Below are 24,560 nucleotides of genomic sequence, written 5' to 3' on the forward strand. Positions count from 1 at the left end.
GGGGCTTTTTCATAAAAATTTTTTTGGGGGGGACAACCCAATGTTTACTCAAAGTCCAGACTTTTTGAGGTCCTGGATTAAGGTATTCATGCTAAAAATAATCTAAAACTCACCGAGATTCACTGATGGTGAATTCCAGCAGACTCTAGACTACTAATTTATCTGGAGAAATTCCCTGAAGGGGAATAAGTATAAATGGCGCCAAGTTATGGGGAAAGGATTGTGCAGAGGATGCTCACTACAATGTGAGGTAGTACTGAATTTACAACAATGGATAGAAAAATTAAAAGCCATTTGGTGCTAACTCATCCATCTAGAAAAACCAACACATAATATTTCCATTGCATTTACCGAAGAGAACACACTCACAACGTTTCACTTCTGTTATAAGAATATTTAAGAAAGCTGATCTCTAATAAAAGGTGTCATGACACTGCAGATGGCAGGCTTACTTTGCCCTTCAAGTTAATGACTTTTCCACTTCCCAAGCAGCATTTTATAGTTAGCACTAAAAAACAGAAACTCAAGAGTAAAAGTTATTTGCATTAATTAAAAGCACATTAGTTATATTATAGTACTTACTATGACAAGACACTTAATCTTTAACTTATTATGTCTTCAATCTGGGAAGATCTTGAACGTAGATGATCACTTAGCCAATCAAGTGGCAGAGCGGGAAACAGAATCCAGATTTCTGGACTCCCAGATTTCAATGCTCCTGCACAGTGGTCTCAAGATTTTTATGTCTAGGGTCCTCTGTACCATTATTCCCTCTCACAAAACTACCTCGCCCCCATTTCTGCACCCTCTTCTCCCAGAACACGGGCAGTGCCAGCCATTTTTCTCACTGGAAGGACAACAGGAGGACTGAAACTGAAACAAGAGAGCCTTTTGCTCATTCCACAAGGAGTGGAAGGGACAGAGCTGCAGTTTATCCCCCTCAGCACAGGGCCCATAGCCAAGTTTACAGGCTCTCCGGGCTATCCTGAGCTCAGCCTAGAAGGACCCTCATAGGTGTGGTGTCGCAGAACCCTGAGTGCTTGGGATTACCTATGGGATTACTTTGATACCCCAGTTCTCACAGGGGCTAACCCAATGGTCTCTGTAAGGGAAGGAGACCTCAGTATAGTTCAACAGGAATTCTTCTTCTCCAAGAGACTTATAAACTCTGAATGGAGTCTTATCCCATTCTCCTTAGCCAGAAGAATGGTTGCAGTAATACAGGATCTTTAAGTTCGTGGCATAATGGGAAAAATCTTCAAGGATCCATAAAGAGGTAACAGGATTTCTACCCTCTCCCCTCCCCACAGCCCTAGTCCAACATTTATCTTCTGGTAAATAGTCAGTCTCACAAAATAAGTATAGTGATTTTTTTAGCTTCAGATGCATGAGGCTGTGACACTGTACCCCATATTCTTCCTAGTTGGATGATGATGATATAATTATGACATAATTGTGATGCATTTTCTACAAGATGGGTCATGTGAGGTATCATTGGAAAAGTTATAATTTGCTGAATATGATTATCTTATTTGTATGCATTTATAATTTCTTTCTGTATCTTAAGTTGCGAATATTGACTGTGTATCTGTATTTCACATGTAGTCACACCTTGGTAACACCCACTAGGCAAAATGGTTCCAGTCTAGATAGTCAGCTCTGAAGGGCCAATAGAAGGTAATGGACCATTAGGAAAAACAACAGGCTTTAGGAGAAGCTTATCCCCACCTGGTGAGTCTTCCTGAGAATGCTACAGACATCCTATAAGTAATGGCTGCTATGACTTAGCAAGGTATGCAAGGGCAGGTGACCAGGCCACATAACTCTGGGCTCTCCATTTTGGGAGCCTGTATTTTTCCACAGACTGGGAACCAAGTTTGAAACAAAGGGTTCCTGCCATATGCTAAAGCTATATAAGGCAAGGAGTGACATCATCTATTGTTCTTCATTACCCACAGAAGAGTACTCCTGAAAACACCTGAGGAACAAAGACTGAACTGGTAGAAGTGCTGGACCCATTTCTAGCCTGTGTATGGAAACCGGGGAAACCCAAGCTGTAAAGCAAAGGCAGCCTGTGCCTTAAGATTCTGCAAGCCTGCTTGTATCAAGGGCTACTGCATTTCCTCTCCACCCTGAAGCGTTGTGGAGAGGAAATTCATACCGGTCAAGGTTTTGACTAGGGCAGGAGGGTACAACTCTGGGGTCCTAGACTGGGAAGCTGGCGGTTATTTTGGCTGTAGCCTCTCTATTGTTGGTTCATGCAGTGGCTGGTCAGCCTGCATGTAACTGCAGCTGGGTGTGTCTCTACCTGTGTGAATGCTGGTGGAAGTATAGGACCGGGAGCAGGTCTGCAGCTTGTCAGAGCAGCAGTGTGAGAGGGAGCCCAGGCTGGTGAGTCAGAGGGATCAGTGGTACCCCAGTTCCAGGTGGCACCATCACAGAGGATACCACTCATTTCAATTTATGTAGGACCAGATTCTGCCACCCTTACTCCATGGGTAGAAGCTTTGAAGCAAGTGTTTGGACTTCTGAGATGTCGCATCTATGGGCCATATTCAGTAACTTAACTCATCACCATTTGCTACTCATGCAGCCAGGTATTTCTCAATGTGAGTAAAAATGGCAGAATCTGGCCCAAACTTTTGTGTGTCAGTCTCTGCTTAGGAGAAACTCGGGACTAGCCTTAGAAGAATGTTGGAGTGTTATAGGTCAGGATTGGTATGCATTACTTGGCAGAGCTCTGTGACATTAAATTTGCACAGAATCTATCTACCTGGTTTTGGCCAGTGCTATCAGTCCTTGAATGCCACACTTAACCCCAATTTTTAATTAAAATAAATATTAAGTTTTAAAAAGTTCCATAAGAGATCTTGTAAAGTCAAGACTATCCTCGTGATGCTTACTTGTTAAAATATTCCGTGTTTTTACTCTCAAAAGCCTATTTAATTAATGTAATTTCTCCACCAAAAGTATCTAAGCCCCAACCCTTAAATTTTTTTTCATCAGATAGTCTCTTTAATACAATTTTCTAAAACCAAGTCAAGAAGCAGGAGGCACATTCTGCCTTTATATGCATTCATGTGGCTCCCCTTGACGGCAATGGAAGCCACATGTGAGCATCAGAATCTGTCCTTATAAAATACCAGAGAAAACCCAGGAAGGCAGTCAGGAGGAAAAGATGGTGGTAGACAGCTAATACACTGGTGAACAGTAACTTAAATAAAGATTTCACTTTAATCCCGACTGATTGTTTCCTTCTGCCAACGAACTGCACAAGAATTAAATTCAAGGGGCCAGCTTCTGATTTCAGTGCAAAACATCATCATGTGCAAAACATTACTCATTATTATTTCATTATAGTAATAAAAAGTCAGCAAGTCAACATGGCACATTCAGAAGTGAATTGGGGCAAATTCCTGTCTTTCAGCCTTCTTCAGATGTGACTTACGATAACTCAAAGTCCCTTACATGTTCACTTATTGATGTGTAACTCTCATGTCACCTTAAAGGTGGACCCTATATGCATTCACTTTTTTTTTTGTAAATCAGGCATAACTGGATGACAGACCTCTCCTCCACACGTGCACTTCTGGCTGAGCCTCGTTATTTCGTGCTCCATCTACACAGATTTTTTTCTCCTTTTTCTCTTACCCATTTGCAACTCTAATGGAGTTCCATCCAATCCCAGTGTTATTTTGCTCTTCAGTCTCTCTCCTTCATTTTCTTTATCTCTTGGCCTCACATGATGCTGCTTCTCCTACAGCCTTACTTCTACTACCTGTCCTTGCTTCTTTCCACTTCAGCTCCCAAATGCTCTGTGCTGCTCCTCTGAACTTCTGCCTCAGTACCTCCGCTTTAACCAGAGCTTAGAAATTCATTCACTGACTCACTCATGGCAAGAAGGAAGCTTTCCAGAGCAAGGGCCATAAACCTCTGCAGAATCTAAGCTTCCTTTTGGTTGCAAAGACAACTTTCCAAATGTGACTAGAGAATAAACAGTACAGTGCGAGCTTCCCAAGTCTACAGACAACTCCAATGCCTCTTCAGCCATGCATAGTTGTGCCAAACTGCAGCAGGACACTGCTGCTATTAAGACTCCTATGGGAAGCAGTGAACCCGTAAGTATCAGGTCAATTTCACTCTGCTGCTGCTTGGCAAAGCTATTCATTAGGCAGGAATCCTCAAAAATTGAAATTGTAGGAAGGGTAGAATAATGAAGACACCATAGCCATCCACCTTTGCACCAGCCAAAATACTCAAGGTTGGGAAAATAGAGAGAGCCCACTTCTTCATTCTATCACCCAAAGTGGTTTCAAATGTATCACTCACTTGCTAGCCAGAGGCTGATATGAAAGACTGAGCCCCTCTTGCTCCCAGCATGGCCCAGGGACAGCATGCCAATGGAAATCCTAGCACTTCCCCTGCAGGTTATGACAGTGGTAGGCTTTTTATCTGTGGTTTTAGCCTATGGATAGTTTCCCTCTCCTATCTTTTGTGTTGGTATCTGGCAAGTAGGCGTAGTCCTCTGGCCACTAGTTGTCAGGTAAAACTTCCAAGCCCTATGTGGAGGAGTGGGATAGGTTAGAAAAGAGAAGTACAGTATTGAGAGAGAGAAGTTTGGGAGACAAGGAGAAGAAAGGAGAGACAGAAAATGCAGGGGAGGAGCTAAGAACCCACTGTTGGGACAAGTGTTCAAGGAGATCGAGGGTGAGAGAGAAAAAGGAAACCAACCCTGACAATGCCACCATAAAAGATTTATAGGAAAGAAAAAGCGGAGTAAAGCCTGGAAGTACGAGCAAGTATGTTTAAAATAAGGGAGTCAATACATTATACAAAAGTGTGTGGAACAGAATGCTGACTGACATTACGTCACAGATACAATAGATAGCATGCCATTTTTTATTCTTTACTTTTCAAAGGGAGTTGTTCTGGGGCGGATGGCAGTGCACGTATTTTTTCAACCTGGCTATTTGGCATCGGGTACATTTTTTAAGCCATGGCTTGAACTTCAGAGAGTTTCCCGGCTCCAGTTCCTCAGAAAGACATGAGAGCTCAATCTCACCTCATTCTGCAATATGCTGAGGGAACTGTTTGTTCTCTTGCTCCAACAGCATAAAAGGCTGAACTATTCAAGACTCTACTGTAGCCCTAACTGCACTCTACAGTTATAATCTAGTGCAATTGCCTGGCACTAACATACAGAACTAAAAACAGAGAGGAAACCAAAAGGAAAAGAATGAGACCCAGCAGCCGGCTCACTATTGGATTTCATTGCTTTAAAACTACTTGTTTCTCCACAAGGCCTAATGGATCCAAGTTTCAGCATACACCTACAGTTATTATACCTGGTTTGGGCAGTGGCAGAAGGAAATAATCCTACTGCACATGGTAACTCGCCACCACATTAAACAAACAAGGGGCAAGTGTAGTTAAAGATTTTCAGATGGTTTGGTGGTGCTGCCATCTCCTCCCTGCCACCACCCCGCACAAAGCCAAATAGGTTTTGCACTGGGGTCTATGAAGGGTTAGGGGGAGATAGGAAGGAAGCCATTATATCACTGCTAGTCCTATAGCATGCATAAGTGGCAATCTGCAAATGCATTAGGCCTATGGAGCCACAGTTCACTCCCCACATCCTCGCAAGAGTCCCTCAAACATACTGCTTGCATGCGTTAAATCCAAGTTGTCCTTTGTGTAGCCTCTTCACAACTTGTCCACCCCTGCATCAGAACCACCGCCATTTCACTGCATTTAGGACCTTCAAGGCTCACAGTGGGAACTGGGAACAACATCTGGCTCTTAACAGGCAGTAAATGAAAGCTGTGTATTCCCTACACAAGTCCTTCGCTCCCTGTGGCAGAGGGACTTTTGTTTTGCCCATTGCTTGATAACCAACCTGCACAAAAAATCTCTTAGTCCCTGAAAGTCATTCAATAAACTGTTTTCCTTCAGTCTGTAGTAATAAAACTATACAACACTATAAACATTTTCCACATTTGACTCCAAGATATTTGGTTCTCTGGCTAGAAACATTACTTCTTTTGTTTTTAAGTTACAGCAGACCCCTTCAGACCTAATTTACCTCAGGACGCCAAATATTTTTGTCTTCTGTTTTTCACTATTACAAATGTTTCTAAAAACTACATAAGAGAGCTGAACGAACACTGGAACAGGGCCATCCTTTTGAGTTAGGCACATCACATATCAGATACATCAGAAAAATAAAGAGATGCCCAGAGAACAATATCCTTGACGAGTGCCTCTCAAGACACAAAAATAAGATTAGCATTAAGAGGAGGTATGCTCCTAATTCTCTCAAGCAGTGAAAGGAGAACAGATCCCATGGAGAACAAAACGTACCTTCCATGCAAAGATCAATTTAAAGCTAATTAAGGAGTTGAGAGAACTGTCAAAGACGGTCAGCATTTTAGGTAAGCTATACTGAAGAATATACTGTTGAGACTGTAGATATGTGTTCCTTGTGCCACCCACCCAGTCATCCTGGCCTTGGAAGGAGCCCACGTCCACAGGACAAAGAAGCCAATTCAACTCTCTGCCTTCCTGCTAAGGTGGCCAACAAGATGTTGCGATGGTGATTTGCCCTACAGAATTCTCTTCACTAGCAACTGGACTAAAAGCCATCCATTTGTTTCACATAGTGGAGGCTACTGGTATTAATGTCAGCAGCTCATAATAAATTGTGCTCACTACTAACCAGAGCCATCTTGAAACTGATCCAGGTCGGTAGAAGTGAATAGCTTCCATTATCATTTATCTGAGCCGTGAGTATCCCTTCCAAACATCACATCATTAGGAAACAAACAAGACACAAATTATCAAAAGGTTAAACAAAACAAAAAATGCAAAATAGCAAACTTTGACTAGGACTAATAAAGAAAATGACTATGTTTTATTACATAAATGCTATGATGATATGCAATGGCAATACTTCCAAGCTGATATATAATGATGCTAGTAGGTGCTGTTCCATTATAGATGCAAGCGAAAAGCCTCGTTCTGTCAATCTTCAGCTGACTGTATTCTAAGTGGTTTATCAAGGGGAATGTGGATTTATAGTTTAGGGTAGAACACATACTCAGTTAAACAAGCTTTCTGGAAAGTTTGGTCTCAGGCATATCTCTACATCACTGTTGTAATTTGGATGTTCAGATTTATTAGTTTTTGAAATACAGTTTAAATATAGTTGACTGAACTGTTTGTCGCATGCGTCTGCTCTGGCACTGGAGCTTAAAGGAAATGTGATAAAATATTTGAAAACACACTTTCTATTAAAATCTGGGGACTTCCCATTTTACTCTATTAACAACATTTCATAATCATCAGATCCAATGAAAAACATGCAAAGTGTACCTTTACTATACAAAGTACTGGTATTTATAAAACATGCTGATTTTCAATATTCTCCATTACGTGTCTTCTCAAGCAGAGATCAATAGTCTCATTAGCATACACATTTCATTTTCACCATGATTAGTGGGCCACAAATTAGATTAATTTTAGAGCACTACCTTATTTGCATGTATTCTGTTACAAAGTTCAGATTATTACATGAAAGAATGCATTTAACAAAGGATTAATGTAAAGATTACACTGAGGCTGAGGCTTGGAAGTCTAATGTCCCTGTTCTCTTGGTGTTCAAATTGCAACTATATGGTCACATTTTTATCTAATATAAATATGAATTAACTACACCTCTTCCCCGATATAAGGTGACCCGATATAATACGAATTCGGATATAACGCGGTAAAGCAGTGCTCCGGGGGGGGGCAAGTTCGATATAATGTGGTTTCACCTATAACACGGTAAGATTTATTGGCTCCCAAGGACAGCGTTATATCGACGTAGAGGTGTATATTGATTTCAATCAAATTACATCCGACGAAGTGGGCATTCACCCACGAAAGCTTATGCTCCAATACATCTGTTAGTCTTAAAGGTGCCACAGGACTCTCTGTTGCTTTTTACAGATCCAGACTAACACGGCTACCCCTCTGATACAATCAAATTAATGCAGATTTTAACTGGTGTAACCCTGATCAGAATGCGTTCTATCATCATTAAATTACTTGGTTCTGTACATATAATATAAATTGTAATTATAAATAACTCTAGAATCATATTGCTTACTCCAGTGTTCATCATTAGCAAATAGCTTTAGATTTGCCATGTTTCTTTTATGGAATCAAATTTACTTTAGTGAAATATTTCTGTAGGTTTCTTAATGACCTTTCTATTTCTCAGTGGATACTTTATTCAAAACCTTTTATCTGAAGTTATGCAAAATAAATTGCTCTCCAACTAGAAAAAGAAAATTGGGCATGATTTTTCGGAAAGATAATTTTAAAAAATGGTTATTTAGAATTGTTATTTACTTAAATAGGGTAATAAAATATCCACAACCAATTTCCACAGTACAAAGCTGCCAAAACTAGTATATAATACAGGTTACCAATGAACCACAATTTCTATAACAAGGCTTGACAAAAAATGCCAATTCCTTGATTGTTTTGTAAAGACAAATGATCTACATACAGTTGGTACAAAAATCAGTCCTGATCCTGCAGCTTGCTTCTGTGGCTAAACTTCAGAGTACATACATGCAGGCAAAACGACCGCTCACACTGAGTACATTGCAGGGCCACAGTCTGACAATAAACCTCCAATATTAAGGATTTAAAAAAAAATAAACTATAGAAATAAACGGATACTTATACATAGGGCTCAGTCCTGCTCGCAATGAATGGGAGTTTTGACAGACTTCAATGGAAGCAGGACCAGGCCCACAAATAAATTAATTATATAAAATATTAAAAGGTATCCTGAGATTGAATTTGTGTTAAACGTATAATTCAGATGAGAGTTGATTTAGGAGGCTGTGGTTAGAGTTTTTGTTACTATACCATGTGCTAGGTCGATTAAAGCTATCTACCCTTTTATACCATACTGGTCCCTGTGGTAACCTGGATACTTCACAAATTCTAAAGAGTAGCATTAGCTTCTGATATGTACTGGCTCATGTTCTGCACCCACTCACTCCTCACCCCCCAACGACTTAAGGTTCCTCAGGTGTAAATCAGCACAGAACTTAGCTTACTGCATTTAATCAGGTGTTACAATTCCATACAGCAGAGGATGGAGGTATGCCCTTTCAATTTTGCCTGTGGATCTGAAGTGCAACATAGAGGAGATCAGCCACTCATTCTTTTCCAATAGTAATTCCTTATTAGTTGAACATGAAGGACTATTACTTGATATGTCATCAAAGATATCAGTTAGCAATATTGTTGCTCTAAGCCACTACAACTGGCAGTGGGATGGGGTCCACAGAGGATGCTCTCCACAGAGTTGTCCAGCAAAATGCACTCAGGAATGTGGACCTCAGTGGCCCCTATATTCCTTTCTTTCTAGAGGGCACTACCATGTTTTTTTTAAGCACGGCATGCCCTTTCTCCTTCGCCTCTCTCAGTTAGCCAGTAGAGTTTGGCGGGGGGGGTGGTGGAGGGGAGAGATAAAGAGGGACCACCGGACCGTGACTCTATCCTTGCCCCATATATCCACTCCTTTGCTCTTTTTTTTTTGTTTTGGGAACCTATACAGGACTGGAAACAATCTACTGCTAAACTGTAACTATATGGCTCCGCATCTTCTGAGCCCCAAATGGAACTGACCTGTAGAAAGGGTGGTGGTGAGGGGGGTGATGGGACATGACAATGGACTGTCTGGCTTTGCCCATAGAATTAAAATCCACTTCTATGGAGCAATTTCGTTTCAGGAATATTTCCAATGATGCCTCGTTACCTTTCCCTCCCAAACCCCACACCCCCTTTAGAAAAAAGTTAGATGCATGCCAACCTAAATAATATTCCTGCATTTAGGGAAGAAATGTGTCAACACATTAGCTTAAGGAGATCCTTGTTAATTCCCATCACGAGACTTCTGAAAGAGAAACCTAACCTGTTGCAAAATGGTTCCAAACAGCATGAGTTTGCAGTGTAATCTTTTCCCATTGGCATATTTAAGCTCAGACTGTCGGTTTGTTTTTTCAAAACAGTATTGAGAAATCATGTAATCAGAGAGCACAGTCATGGTTCATAGCACACACTGCCTCCTGGGCACAGGGTAAGCTTCCACTTGCTCACAAAAAATGGCCAATGAAAGGAGAGGGCAGTTTCCCCTCACTCCTTGTGGGGAGGCAAGTACCATCTAGTACAAGCCTAGAGCAGTACTTTCTTTGGTATTTATATGGCCCCTGGTATTGTGGTATCTGAGAACCTCAAAATCTTAAATGTATTTATCTATACAACACCCCTGTGAGATACTATTTGCCTATTATCCCCATTGTACAGATGGGGAAGTGAGGCCTCAAGAGACTTAGTAACTTGCCAAAGATCACAGGGGAAGTCTTGTGGTGGAGCTGGGAATTGAACCCAAGTCCCCTAAGTCATATTCCCTTCACATTTGCACTCTGGGGAGCAACCCCCCCCCAACAAATGTCTGGGTGTTCATTCATCGCCAGGCACAGATGGGCCTAGAATGCTTTTCCCCTAAATACTAAATCAATTATTTGTAAACACACTTTTTTAAAAAAAGTTCTAATTAATTAATTTTCATTGTATTACATCATCATCATGTTGCTGCAAGATTCTAAAGTCTCAGTGACTATCCTAAGGATCAACTAGGGGATAAAATGGAAGAAATGAGGCTAAATTAATTCTGAACTACATTTTTAAAAAACCCATTCATTTCCATTAATTTGATATCCACCTACATATTACATGGGTACTTTCTAGAGTTAGGCAGCCACACAGCTTTGCAGAAGCATTTGATCCTTAACTATTCTAGACCCAAGTGGAGGTTCCCAGTCATGCCAAGATGCACAACAGTTGTAAGGTGGACCACTGTCCACTAGGAAACAGCATGAGACCACCAGAACCATTTTCATTTGTAATTTCTACCTTCTGAAAATTGCTTAACTCAACTTTAGTTCAAACGCATAAGTTATTCCCCACCCTAGATGGAACAGCTCACTTTTCATCGCCGCCTTTGATCTGGAATCAACAAAGTGACTAGACAGCAACATATGTTTTTTACACATATTGAATATCTGCTATGGTAAATGAACCAAGGGAAAACAACAGCACTCAAGAACATTAGAGTGACTTGGGAAAATACCCAGATGATTCTGTTTGATTAAAGAAATATTTTGGAAGCTTCTGACAGATATATGGAAGTCATTTACCTGTAATTGGAAGGTCTTCAAGAGGTGCAGTCCCTATCTGTATTCCCCTGTTGGGGTCCATGAGATCTGTATGTATGGCGCCCTGGAATCATGTGAGAGTCTCACTGGCCTCTTCCGCAAGGCAACAACAACCGACTCTCCCAGTGTATACAGAGGAGGAAGACACTGAGCCAGATCCACCATTACCGGCGGTACTGACAGGTGTATCATCGTCCTCATCCGATGGAGCAATCACCCGATTCCTGCATGATGACCACAGGCAACACAAAGAACTTTTGCAGAGGGTGGTATCTGAACTTCAGATCCCACTTCAGGAAGTTGATGACACACAGCACAAGCTCTTTGATATCCTACAGCCAACTGAACCCAACTGGGTAGCTCTCCCAGTAAATGAGGCAATCATGGAACCAGCCAGAGTGGTATGGCACACACTTGTATCATGCACCTCTACTCCCAGAAGAGCTGAGAGACGATACTTTCTCCCTACAAAAGGGGCAGAATTTTCTATGAGCACTTGATTGGGTCCTCAGCTATCAGCACTTCCTCATCACTCCAACCTGAGCTCCAAGGAGAGCGTTGAGCAGGGCGTTACCTCTCCACTTGCTGGATGCCAAGTAGGACTTCTCCATATTCTGATATAGGCTATTATAGGAACAAATTATGTGTGTCTATAGTACAGCACATAAAAACTATAACTCTTTACCAAGAGCTATGTGAAATTACATATATTCTTTGAAATATTTAAAAATTTGTATATTTCTTATGCCAGCATTAGAAGAGGTGAAACTCCTATGAAGCTAAACCATGATAAAAATGGTGCAATAGAGTGATCAAGCAGTCCACGTTCTCCTGTTACATGATTCCCCCAATTACATGGAGAGGCAGAATGGAGATTATTCTTTCCATCTGGGTTGCTGAATCTGCAATTCTATTTTACAACAATGAGAACTCCATCCCACACTTTTCTTGTGTGAACTCCAAAAGTCATACAGAAATAAAGGAAGTAAGTTTCTGTGGATTGGGCTAGAGAGCTTTAAGGGACTGGCTATCTATGAAAGATCTGAACAACAGCACTGCAAAAACCACAGTAAAATACTTCAAGTGACTTGCCATCTGTGCCAAAAGTCTGACAACAATATTGTTTTCATCTTCTTAAATCATGCACAGTTTAGTTTAGGAGGGAGATGAGGGAACAGGACCAGCCTTTAGCCAAAATGCGACAACAGACTCTGCAGTTCTGTAAGTTATCCCCTACTGCATTATGAAATGCTTCAGACATGGGGACCTGTTTCATTACTGGTCTGTTAACAGCTCCACAGCTCTGAGTTTGGCTGCATTCACTTCGTTTTGCATCAAGCTGGCCTATCGCCGTCATTTGTGAAATGCTGCTACAGTTTGTAACCTAAAACACAGAAAAAAAAAAAGGTACACAGCAGCTGTTCATATTTTCAAGGAAGTCTGTTTTAATGATGTCATGGAAAAAGGCTGGAATCTAGTAAAACGTTTCAGACAGGCAGGCCATTCAAGCCCCTTAAACAATATGCGTACACATGTTGCGCCATGTACATTACATTACGGTATAAAAAGGCAAAGACTGGAGAGTATTAAAATATTATTGAGGACAGGCAATTAGGGTCTTTTCATAAATTTACTTTAATAAACTCAGTTTACTACTGGAACTACCCAATAAAGCAACATACAAAAGCTACAGTACTAGCTGCATATCAAGCAAGCCCATTTTGATCCATCAAACAGTTTAAAACTATTTTAAAGCCACTGGCTAGCTGGGACTATAAGGGAATTCAGAACATCTCCCAAAAAAGATTCTGTACACAGAAGTAAAAGTAAAAAATTAAACACAAAGCATCCACTTGTACATTCTTTAAGAGGTAAGAAGGGTGGTGGCTCAAATACTGCATTTACATATATCAGTGCAGCTCTCACTGCAGTTAATGGGAGCCCCACATGTGCATCCAATTTGACCCATTCTTGGCAATCAGACTTTCTGCAACCACATGTGCTCGGCTATTCCATCTCTTGCAACAGCCTGTTTGTACACTACTTTCTGAGCTCAAGCAGTGTACATGGCATCGCACAGGGCCTGCTCACCCCCTACTCATCTTCTAATAGAGGAGCATTAAAGAGGAGAGGATCTGCAGTGGGATGTGAAGTTGTCAGAGGCAAACGGGAGATACTGCACATGTTCTACAGTCATTTGGGAGCCTACAGTAGTATTTATTTTGCCCTTATAATGGTCCTTAGAGATTTTCTTCTGCTGGGGATCTGAAGATGTTTACATGACATTAATGTGGTGCGAGGCAGGATAACTGGACATTTCTGATAAGATGAGATCTTCTGTTTCTAAATTTACTGAGAGAATTTAAACATTCAAGCTGACTCTCTTGCATATTCAGCAGCTGGATAAGTAAAACAAGGCTGGCCCTGTTTAATGCTTGTAGCCACAACATAAATACATAGACCTAAAAGAACCACATTCTGCTATGTATGGGCTCAAGATACATAGGATACATATCTTGGAATACACTCAGTAGCTGGAATATAAAATGAATTAAACTGTGATATAAATTAGGGACGAGGTCAAACATAAATCCTTATCCGACATCCTTAAATTTTTTGTTGTTGTTGGGGAAGGAAGGTCAAGAACCGAAACCTGGAACCAGATCACAATTCTTGACTGGCCCAAATTTCTATAACAGGCTGAGCCAAAACCTCAAATCCAAACTCCCTTTCAACTTTGGGGGATTCAAAACACAGATAAAAATTCTGGAACACAGACCCCTCTCTAGTGAAAAAAAAAACCTTGCACAAACAAAGACACACAAAAACCAGGCAAGTGTTCTAAATGACTTGTTGGGATTCTTCCAACCCCAGTTATGATACTCGGAAAGTAAGTTTGAGCTAGCGGCTGTAGAGCATCTCTTCACAGTGCTATGTTGTCTGCAACTGCAATCAGCAGCCACAGTTTATACAGACACCTACCGGACTATTGAGGGGTTACTCATACGTCTAAGTGTTTGCAAAACTGAACCCCAAATGAGGAAAGTCTTCACAGAATGCAAAAATTTTGATAATCCTGGTTATGATTTACGCTTTTGTAATACAGACTAGCTTAGAAATGGCCAGATACAATAGTGTAAATCTGGAATAACTTCATTGACTTCAAAGGAATTAACTAAATTTACACCAGTATACGTGAGATTGAGATTGGCCCTATGATTTATAGCAAAGCACGTTTATACCTTATGTAATTTGTACAATACAATACATTTGTACAATCTTGAAAAGATGTTCAAGAACAGTAACTCAACAGAAATGTCTCAATAATGCTACCAAGCTGAGTAACACAAGCCTGCTGAGTGACACTTTGCATTTATTTGGGTGGCAGTCTTCCTAATCTGTCTGTTAATGAATTGGCTTGTTACTACTATACTACTTTAACAATGCTTGCTGGGTTCTTCCCTGTTCTCTTGTAGCTCATGCTATGTGCACTAAAACATTGCATAACTGAATACCCGATGAACCGTGTTCAAAAGAATTACATTACATCATGGCTCCTCGAAGCATTTGATATACAATCTGTGTGTTACAAATGTTTCAAAATACAGTTCAAGTTGTGGGTGGAGAGGATGAATGTGCAAATGTGGTGGAGGAATGGGTGGGCAAGACCAAACAGATATGGCCCTGCTCAGAGCTTCCTACTTATCCTTTAGTGAACTCTTACATCTAGTTCACCGTCACAGAGACTATAAATCTAATAAATATTAAGGGCCCAATTCTGCAAATCAAAGTGAACATAAACCCAGCAGCAACAACCCTTGTAGGATGTCTCTTGCATAAGGGGAGCCCAGGTTTGCTGAGCCAATATAAGAGCAGCTATACCGAAACCACATTGGCTACCAGTACAATGATTACGGCCGTTACATTCCTACGCTCCAGCAGGCCATGGGTAGCCAGCATAACATAGAACTACCAGAGGACTGGACCAGCTCCCACCAGCTCTGAGATGATACAGGGCTTAAAGGCTGCTTAAAGAGAATTTTGCACCCACTGAGCTAAACTAGTTGCACACAAACTGGGTGTCAGGGTCTGGCCCCATATATCTATACCAGGCAATCTGCAAGGGAAATATACAACTCTTCCCTAATTAATAAAATATGTATTTGAGTATCACACTGCCATTGATCTACTGCTTATAATGACTTAGACCCTGATTATACAAATACTACTGATAGCTAAAAGTGGGCTGGAGCTACTATCACTTTGCTTGAGAAAATTTAATGGATCTCACTTTTACTTGACAGTCAGCTTGCTCTTTATGGTATCAATCCTGCTCCCGTACTCATGAGGATGGCAAAACTCCCATTGACCTCAATGGTGCAGGATCAGACCCCATTTCCCTTAATTTCACAGACCTCGTAGGCTAGACTACATTGGTATGGGTATATCCAGTGGAGATTGGAGACTTATGTTGGTAGGGTGGCTCTTGCAATGCTTGTGAATGGAAAACGACCAAGGGAGAGGCCAAAGACTTGGTACATAGACAAGATATCAATAGACCTCAGAGAGATCAAGCTACATAACAGCCTGGCATATAATCATGAGTTTTGGAAGAAGGCTATAAAAGTGGCAAGAAAGATGACAATACTTGTAGCCCTGATCCTGCAATCAGCACCATGCAGGCAAACCCATGTGCCAATGTAGCATTTACTGTAGGACTGGGACCAGTAATACCACTTTGTAATATCCTAAGCAGTTGCTTTCCTTTGTTAATATTTATACACTTCAAATATTTGTAGATTGTTAACATGGTTGTTCTTTGAGTAAACAAACTGTGAAAAAAATTAACTAATACAAAAACTACATAAAAATAAATGCTTTTTTAGATTAAAAACAGAGCTGTAAATTTGAGGAAGTTTCCTCTTAAGTATTTGATGATAAGTCAAATTTCAAAAAAATCTACTATTTGTGCTGGGTGAATTTCAGAGACAACACCATATTGCTTATTGTCAGGTGACCACTCCCTTTCTCTCCCTCATTTTTTTACTCATTCTGTGCACATAGGTGTCAGATGGGTCCCTTCATACATTACATTTGGCAACAACAATGATGCTAGTACACTAGCAGAGAGAAAGACGGGAACGAGTAATATATAGCCAAGTTGCCTGTCACATTACCAGAACCCAGCAAAACCCAGTGGGACTCATTCTCCAGTGTCTGCATCTTATGTAGTCATTTACACCTGCGCAAAATGTAAAATGCTACCAAATCAGAACTCTCCACCCAAATTGGTAATAACATTTCTCACCCACTTGGTGCAGATGTAAATGAATATATAAAGAAGAAAGTAGTAGAGAACCAGCCCCAACCTTTGCTATCAGTTTTGTGGCATCCAGGACTGTCTATAAGTAGAAAACTTTTCAAATGAGTTTGGGTTCTTAAGCTGTAGATTCAAAATCAACAGCATTTTAATTTGTTTTATAGTTTATGTCAAAAGGAAATATTTCAAAACTTTGCCTTTGGAAGATGAGAAACTTCTTCCAGGGGGGAGTTTTCCTAGCAGAGATGTGAAGATAATGGAGTTTGGAAAACAGAAGAGAAAATAAATTACTATTTTAATGATCTCAAAAATGTGTAAAGTTGAAAAGTACCCTCTTAAAAACAATGCTGTCAGTACACAACATAAGATTCTCAAGGCAGGAATTGCCCTACGTCTTCGAATAGTATTGCATCGACATTTAAACAACAACATGCCTATTTTTATAAGAGAATGTTACAGTTTTATTTTAAACTTAATAGACATCCAATTTTTCCTTTTCAAAACCTGGGCCTAGGTAACAAAGCATCAGGGTCCTATAAACTTTCTAACACCAAACGCAAATTAAGCAGTGAAATTGCTCTAGGAAAAGTTCCAAGAATGTAAGAGTCTCAACATAATTTCTATATCTTAGGCTTTGACTTTTCGTCACACTCAAACAACATAAAATATCATACTGTCAAGAATTATTACTTCACTATGGAAGATTTTCCGTTATTTCCCTAGTTGCAAGAAACTCCTGGCTCTTGGCATGTAGCTCTCAAATTAGATGATAGAGGTTCCGTTGATAGAGTAGCTCAGAAACTGCTGATTTGCCTGAGATGCTAGACCCTAGGGTTCATATCTCATAAGCCATCACAGCATATATTGTAAACTATTGTGATTTGTCACTGCACGTGCTGTTTGCTATGGAAGAGTGTATGCTAGTAATCAGTATTGTGCCTGTCTGCATAGAAAAATGTCAGTATAATAGCTGGTGTAAAACAACGACACTCCGTTTTATTTTCTGTGCCAGCTGTCATCACAGGAGTTTATAACAGCATCTCCAGTGAGTACAGGACCTATACACCGAAAAGCTCAGAATCCTCCCTCCTTTGCACAACTCAGGGTTTTAACTGTTTAAACAAAGAACTGCTGGTTTTTCCAGTACAGAGCTACTGCTTGTTTATCTCATGCGAAAGATCAGAGAATGACAACCTAGTTCTGTACAAATGCTATTATTCAGCAATACCCCCAAAGGGAAGGAGGAATGTTTCCTGAATACAAATTGTAGATCCACCAATTCTTGTCTGAAAATCTAAAATGGGCAATGATAGCCAGATTAAGTCAAGCCTGGTGCTACTGGTACTCTCTGTGCTAACTGCAGAGCCACAGAACTGATATTTACACTTTGACAATTTAAAAGTGTAACTTCTCAGTTGGTTCCTATTATTATATCTGAACGCAACATCTTACCTTTCATGTTTCGGGTGGCAGCCCGCATATACGAACAGAAACCACCTTTCCCCATGGTAGATCACTCAAAATACATTTTCATTCCATTACAAAGCGGCATATTTTCAATTATTCTTATTTAGTTTTTCTTACTACAGCTCATAAACTGCCATTCTTCTTCTGTGTCTGCTTCATGCTGGTGCTTAATAATAATAGTTATGTCCTTAATATAAATGAAATGACTGATTCAATTAAATGCATATAAGTCCTTACCTGCAGAATTCCCAATGTTCAAGAAATCTTCTTGTCACTTCTCTGCTTTAAACAAAACAAGAGCATTCCCCGCTGGGTGACCTACAATAGAGTAGAAAGATATATCAAGACAACATAATATGGTACATTTAACATGAGCATCAAATTACACTTTAATGAGAAAATTAACAGTTAAACATTTAGCTATTATCTTGCCATAGCATGTCTTTTATGGATACTTGTGCCAAACAGTAAACGTTCGGCAGGAATCAAACAACATGAAATGCACATATTAATAAGAGGTACCTTTCCCCTCTTTCAACATATACGCTCAGACCCGGAGATGTTTTGATTGCCCTTCATTCTCTACTTGTACGGCTCATGTTGCAGTTATATAAATTAAATAATTAAACTCATGCTGACACTAAATCATAGTATTTTTACAACTAAACAACACAATCAATAAAACTAGTCACTTGAGTAAGAACTGTAAGATTGAGACCAAAAGCATTCTAAGTTGCTGTCAACTTCTGAGTCTTGCAGGAAAAATAAAAAAATCCTTCTTACTTTAAACTTTTATCTGATTTACATTTTACTGAACACTGAAACCTAAATATTAGGGTGACTGAAGCCTAAATATTATTTCACAATCTGAAACATAGCAAAACAAAGTAACATTATTTTATTAATGCACAAAAGCCAATAATCACACTGCAATCAACAGACTTCAATTCAACAAATTCAAGTACCAGGTAGTGATTTAACTATGTAATCCCCTATTAAGAATGGAAGCTGTGAGTTTAATCCTTCACTTGTCATGCTGGGCATGTTCCTAGGTGTTTCAGCCAGTTTCCTTGACTGCTATTTAAAATATATATTCAGTGCTGCTTTTGTATACAATAAATTTCCAGAGATTTTCAATGATAATTTACCATTACTTAATGGACATTTTAGCTGACTTGACTACTACAGAGTCATAAGAGACTTGACTGAGACTCTTACATTGTGCTGATGGTTTTGTTCTAGTGCTGCTCTTACCAGACAAGTGGGATCACCCATTCTGCTCCATTTTTTTTTAAACGTATGTGTTCCAAACACAAGAAAGTAACACACACAATACTTAGGGCCAAATGATACCTGCTCTGGAGTGGTGGGAGAGAAACCCGAGAGCCCAATTCCACACCTAATAAACTCACACTAGATGCATCTATAATGAGGCCTCTTACACCATCTGAGAGCCCAGTTCTTCCACCCTATTAGTGTTGAGTAGAAGTTTAGAGCTTGATCCTGTAAACACTTCTTCATGTGCCCACTTTAGCCATGTAAGTAGTTCCATTGAAGAAGTCATGTGTTTGCAGAATAAAGGCCTGAGTCTGCGAGTAGTCCCCTGAAGACTCATTAGATAATTAAACAGTAAGCTAGTAACAATTTTAATGATAGTGGGGCTACTGGCCCACTGTAATACAGTTGAAATCAATGAGGTATTTATGGGAGTAAGTGTCTATTCAAGGGAGAGAGTGGAACAACTGGGCCCAGAGTATGGGGGCTCGAAGAGGGCAGGAGTTGCTTGAAGCACAACATATTTACTTCCTATTTGGGAGGGGGGTTGGAGGAGGGATGGGGTAATCAAAGTGGCTCTGAACAATAAGATACAAAACCAAATGAATTAAAAAATGTAGATGCAAAATTAAAAGTTTCAGTTATAACAAAATATGGCAGCACACAATCTATCTGGGGTTCAAAGTGAGTGATGACCTAACATTGCCCCATGAGTCAGGAAGAAGTGTAGATGTAACTGCAATATAAATGTCAAAGAAAAGAGTCAATGATCTAAGATGAAACTTCTTTCCTGCAGTATGGCTGTATGTTAGTGAAGCCCAATTTTAATGGCTTAACTCAGTGCAGAGCAGCAATCACAATGGAAAGCCAAAGTTAACAGGGTACCATTTCTTTTCTCCAAGACCCACAATTTTTGTTGGCCTGTTGAGTGTCTAGTAGTGGCATGACTAAAATCTGTGATGAAAGTGTTCCTCTTTGCAGACAGAGGGTTGCTAAACATCTAAAACAAATTCAAATCTTATTCAAGAAAGTAACATTTACAATACAGTAACATAAGAACAAAGCCGTCAATATTGATTTCTGAAGATGAATCTTTACAACAGGGGTGGGCAAACTTTGTGGCCCGAGGGCCACATCTGGGTATGGAAATTGTATAGTGGGCCATGAATGCTCATGAAATTGGGGGTTGGCCTCTGGGGTGGGGCCAGAACTGAGGAGTTCAGGGTAGGGGAGGTGGCTCTGGGCTGGGGTAGGGGGTTGGAGTGCAGGTGAGAGGATGCTCCAGCTGGGGGTGAAGGCTCTGGGATGCAGGAGGAGGCTGGGACCGAGGGGTTCGGAGGGCGGGATGGGGATCAGGGTTGGGGTAGGGGGTTGGGGCGCGGGAAGGGGTGAGGAGTGCAGGCTCTGGGCAGCGCTTACCTCAAGCAGCTACCAGAAGCAGCAGCATGTCCCTCCTCCGGCTCCTACGTGGAGGTGCGTCCGGGTGGCACTGTGTGCTGCCCCATCCGCAGGTGCCACCCCTGCAGCTCCCATTGGCCATGGTTGCCAGCCAATGGGAGCTGTGGGAGCCGTGCAGAGCCACAGCACACGCGGAGCAGGACAAGCCCCCGACTCCACTCCCCGGCTGGAGCACCGGAGCAGGGTAAGCCCCGGACCCCGCTCCCCGGCAGGAGCTGGAGGGCCTGATTAAAACGTCTGAAGGGCTGGATGCGGCCCCCGGGCCGTAGTTTCCCCAGCCCTGCTTTACAAAATAGTTGTATAGTACATTAAGGCCAGGTCTACCCTAGACACTTTTGCCACTATAGTACTGTCAGTTAGCAGGGTGATTTTTTTACATTTCTATACAGGTAAAAGCCCTATTGTAGACACATTTATACAGACCATAAAGGTACTTTTGGCAGTATAGCTTATTTTGCTCAGGGAACTGATATAAACTACACTGGCAATAGCACTTTTTTGCAAGATTAATCTATACTAGGAAGGTTCGCCAGGTTAGCTATACCAACAAATCTTTTCTAGTGTAGATCTGGCTTACGTCCACTAAACAATTAATGTATTTTCTCTTTTCCTTCCCACTTCCTTCATGTTCATAAGTCAATAGTGCTGCACACCCTATTTAATTCCCAGCCCTGCCGTTCAGGAGACAAATTAATTAGGCTGTTAAAACACCAGTTATATCCTGGCATTACAATTCAGGTTAGCACCTTCAGCAACCAAGTTCTGACTATAATTATGCTGGCATTTGCTCCTGGAAAGTATGGAAAATAATTACTACAAAGCTCCAGTCAAGCTGAAGGCAGAAATAACTTCTCAGATCAAGATCAATTTGATGGAATTAAGCAGGATCCCACCTCCAGTCAGTTATCTTTACCCTCATCACTAGATGACCTCAGAAGAAATAGGAATAAAAAGACTTAAACAAGGCAACAAAAGGTAATTATTCACCCCAACATGCTTTAAGGAGAAATACGCACTCCTATAAATCTGGATTTATAATTATTTGCTGGGTAAGATGTGGTAGGTTAATACAAATATTTATAGGTGTCCACTACAAAAAGTATACAACTTTGAGAGATCACATTACTATGCCCACATCAATTAGCTACCCTAGGGTGGACTGAAAGCAGGTTTTAAGGAAAAAAATAGTGATATCTATATTTAATAAAGCACAATCCTAGAATGTTGGTATATAACAAAACAATTATCTACCTTTCCTTAGGAAGATATTTGGCTTCATTTTCAGTGAGATAATACCATGGCAGATTGTTATATTGTAATATTTTAAAAGTAGTAGGAGACCTCTCAAGACCATGATGAGGCTGTTTTCCAACTAGCCTTTTGCTTTTGACTTAACTTATTGGGCTAAATTTTGGAGGGAGACAAACCTCCCTGTACATTTGCACCAGCTATTTTGCATGGGGCATACAGAGGTGAAAATAGGTTCATTCTATTTCATTTAGCACTGGGGAAAGACGTAGTCCTATATTTTTTTCCAAGGACAAGTTCAACAGAGGCAGTGGCAGAAACACTGCCCCACGTGTGTACCTCACTGCTCACATCTGGGGGTGAGGAACCCGTTCTTTCCCCGTGCCTTTTTAATTCTCAGCGTCACCGCAGAGCCTGCTAATAATGGTGAAAATCACAGAACGATGTTCAGTATGTGCTTCTTGAAATGCGGACCCTATCTAAAATGAACTGAAACAACGTAATCAAATTACATAACAATGTCACATTTTTCAAGCTTGCATTCAAGCATTCAAAATGGCAGCTAGAAGTACACCCACTACCTTTTTTAAATGACATTCCTACAACTCTGAGGTATAAAATCCTGAATTGACCACAATAGAATAGAATATTTTGCCGACTCAGTGGCTCAAGAGATTAGTAATGGGATTCAGAGACTTTCTACTCTATGTCACCACTTGAAATCCAAGCCAGGTTCATAGTGACTTACAGGCATAATCATCTAATGGCTATTTGTTGACATATGTGAAATGAGTTGGTGGTTTCAGTTCAGTTCTTAGTGGAGAGTAACCACATCACAAAACCGACTATCCCAAATGGCACTATCTTGTTGGCAAGGAGGGCCAGGATTACATGGGAATTCAGAATTAAACTATTTGCTGAGTCTCATTTCCAGATATGCTACTTCCTGGTCAGCATTCAGGTGCATTAACAGCTCAGTATGCGGAAGCTGGGAGAAAGGAGTTCAAATTCTTATTAGTTTTCTCACTTTCAAACACTTTCTTTTGACAGTAAACTCCTGCATTAAACATGTTCCTGCTCAGAATACTGTAAAGGTGCAGATAAAAGGAAACTAAGCCTAAAAAAAGGTGATAGTGTCAACAAATTGAAACTGTTAGCACCAAGCTTTACTTGCTTGAGTTAAATATATATAATGGGGGAATAAATTGTGACTATTCACAAACATTTTAAAATGCTTTGCCCATGCTCAGGTCTCTACTGTGTTTGCTTCTGCTAATATTCATGTCATTGACTTTTACTAACATAAATGTTCAAGGGAGGCAAATTTCAAAGCTGCTTATCCAAGAATATGTACAAAAATATTTTTTAAAATTCATATTGGAAGCTGTGCACTCAGCAAACCAAAAAGAATAAATCATATGACTTCAGACCATTCACTACCAAACAATACATCTTTAAGAGAGACATCAAATACTCACCTACAATGACTTGAATAACAAATTTGAGAAAACTGCAATCTGATTAAGGCTATTCTGCAGCCAGCCAAAGAAGCTAACCTCAGACAAACTGTGAATTATTCACTTGGAGCCAGTCTCTCTGCTCTTGTTTGTTAAAATAATTGTTGTCATAATGCTGTGTTTACTAGACGGCACTACAGTTTTAATGTGGGTCAAATCTGCATGTAAACAAGTGAAATTTTTATACTTGATAATTATTTGTATTTAGTGGCAGTTAGAGGCCCCAACTTCAGAGACTGGGGTCCCACTGTGCTAGGTACTTGTACATGCACATAATAAGAGACAGGCCCTAACCGAAAAACTTACACTCTAAATAGACAATACAAACAAAGGATGGAAGAATGGAAGTAGTACAATACCCCATTTTATTTTAGAAACGGGGAACTGAGACAGAGGGACATTAAGTGTCTTGCCTAAGGTCACTCACACAGGAAATCTGTATACCCCAGAATTGAACCCAGTTCTTCTAAGTCACTATGTAGTGCCTCAACAACATTGAAACTATCATCTCAGCCAAGTAGGGATGCTCTAGGAGCTACCTGTTCTGTAAGGATACAACATTGTGCCACTGCTCTGAGTAGCATTTGGTCATTGGCTAAGTTAGCCAGTCAGAAGCTCTATGGATCCCTCATTCACATTCAGAATACACGTGCAGATCTGAGGTAAAGTTTGCTAGCTCCGTACGTTGTGGTTTGAGGATTCCTTTTATGACTTAGCACCCGAGTAAGAGCTGAGAGCCTTGCTTCCTTTACAGTGTCATATGTGTATCAAAATCTTCATAAAAGACACATTTAAGAACAAATTTATTAATTCTATTTGGAAACAGCAGGCTGGCCCCCCTTTTTTTTTTTGGCATGAACTACTAAACTTTAAATCTACAAAATCTTGGAGGAGACAAGTTTTCTAGTCGCCAATGCCAGTTCTCAACTATCCAGGGTTCTTTTTACTCAGCAACATCAGGAAAGTACAAGTGCCATTACATGCATCCTGTGACTA

At 40.4% G+C, this 24,560-nt stretch overlaps 1 protein-coding gene across 2 annotated transcripts in view; it reads right to left on the bottom strand.

Annotated features, from left to right (window-relative positions):
• BMPR1B (bone morphogenetic protein receptor type 1B) overlaps positions 1 to 24,560 on the bottom strand; it is a 358,401-nt gene that overhangs the window by 197,410 nt on the left and 136,431 nt on the right. For both annotated transcript variants that reach the window (XM_065596087.1, XM_024099901.3), the window contains exon 4: positions 18,304 to 18,384. The gene's annotated coding sequence lies outside the window, so the exon portion shown is untranslated. The remainder of the gene's footprint in view (positions 1 to 18,303; positions 18,385 to 24,560) is intronic.

Source organism: Chrysemys picta, chromosome 5, assembly GCF_011386835.1.
Source record: "Chrysemys picta bellii isolate R12L10 chromosome 5, ASM1138683v2, whole genome shotgun sequence".
Taxonomy (NCBI): Eukaryota; Metazoa; Chordata; order Testudines; family Emydidae; genus Chrysemys; species Chrysemys picta.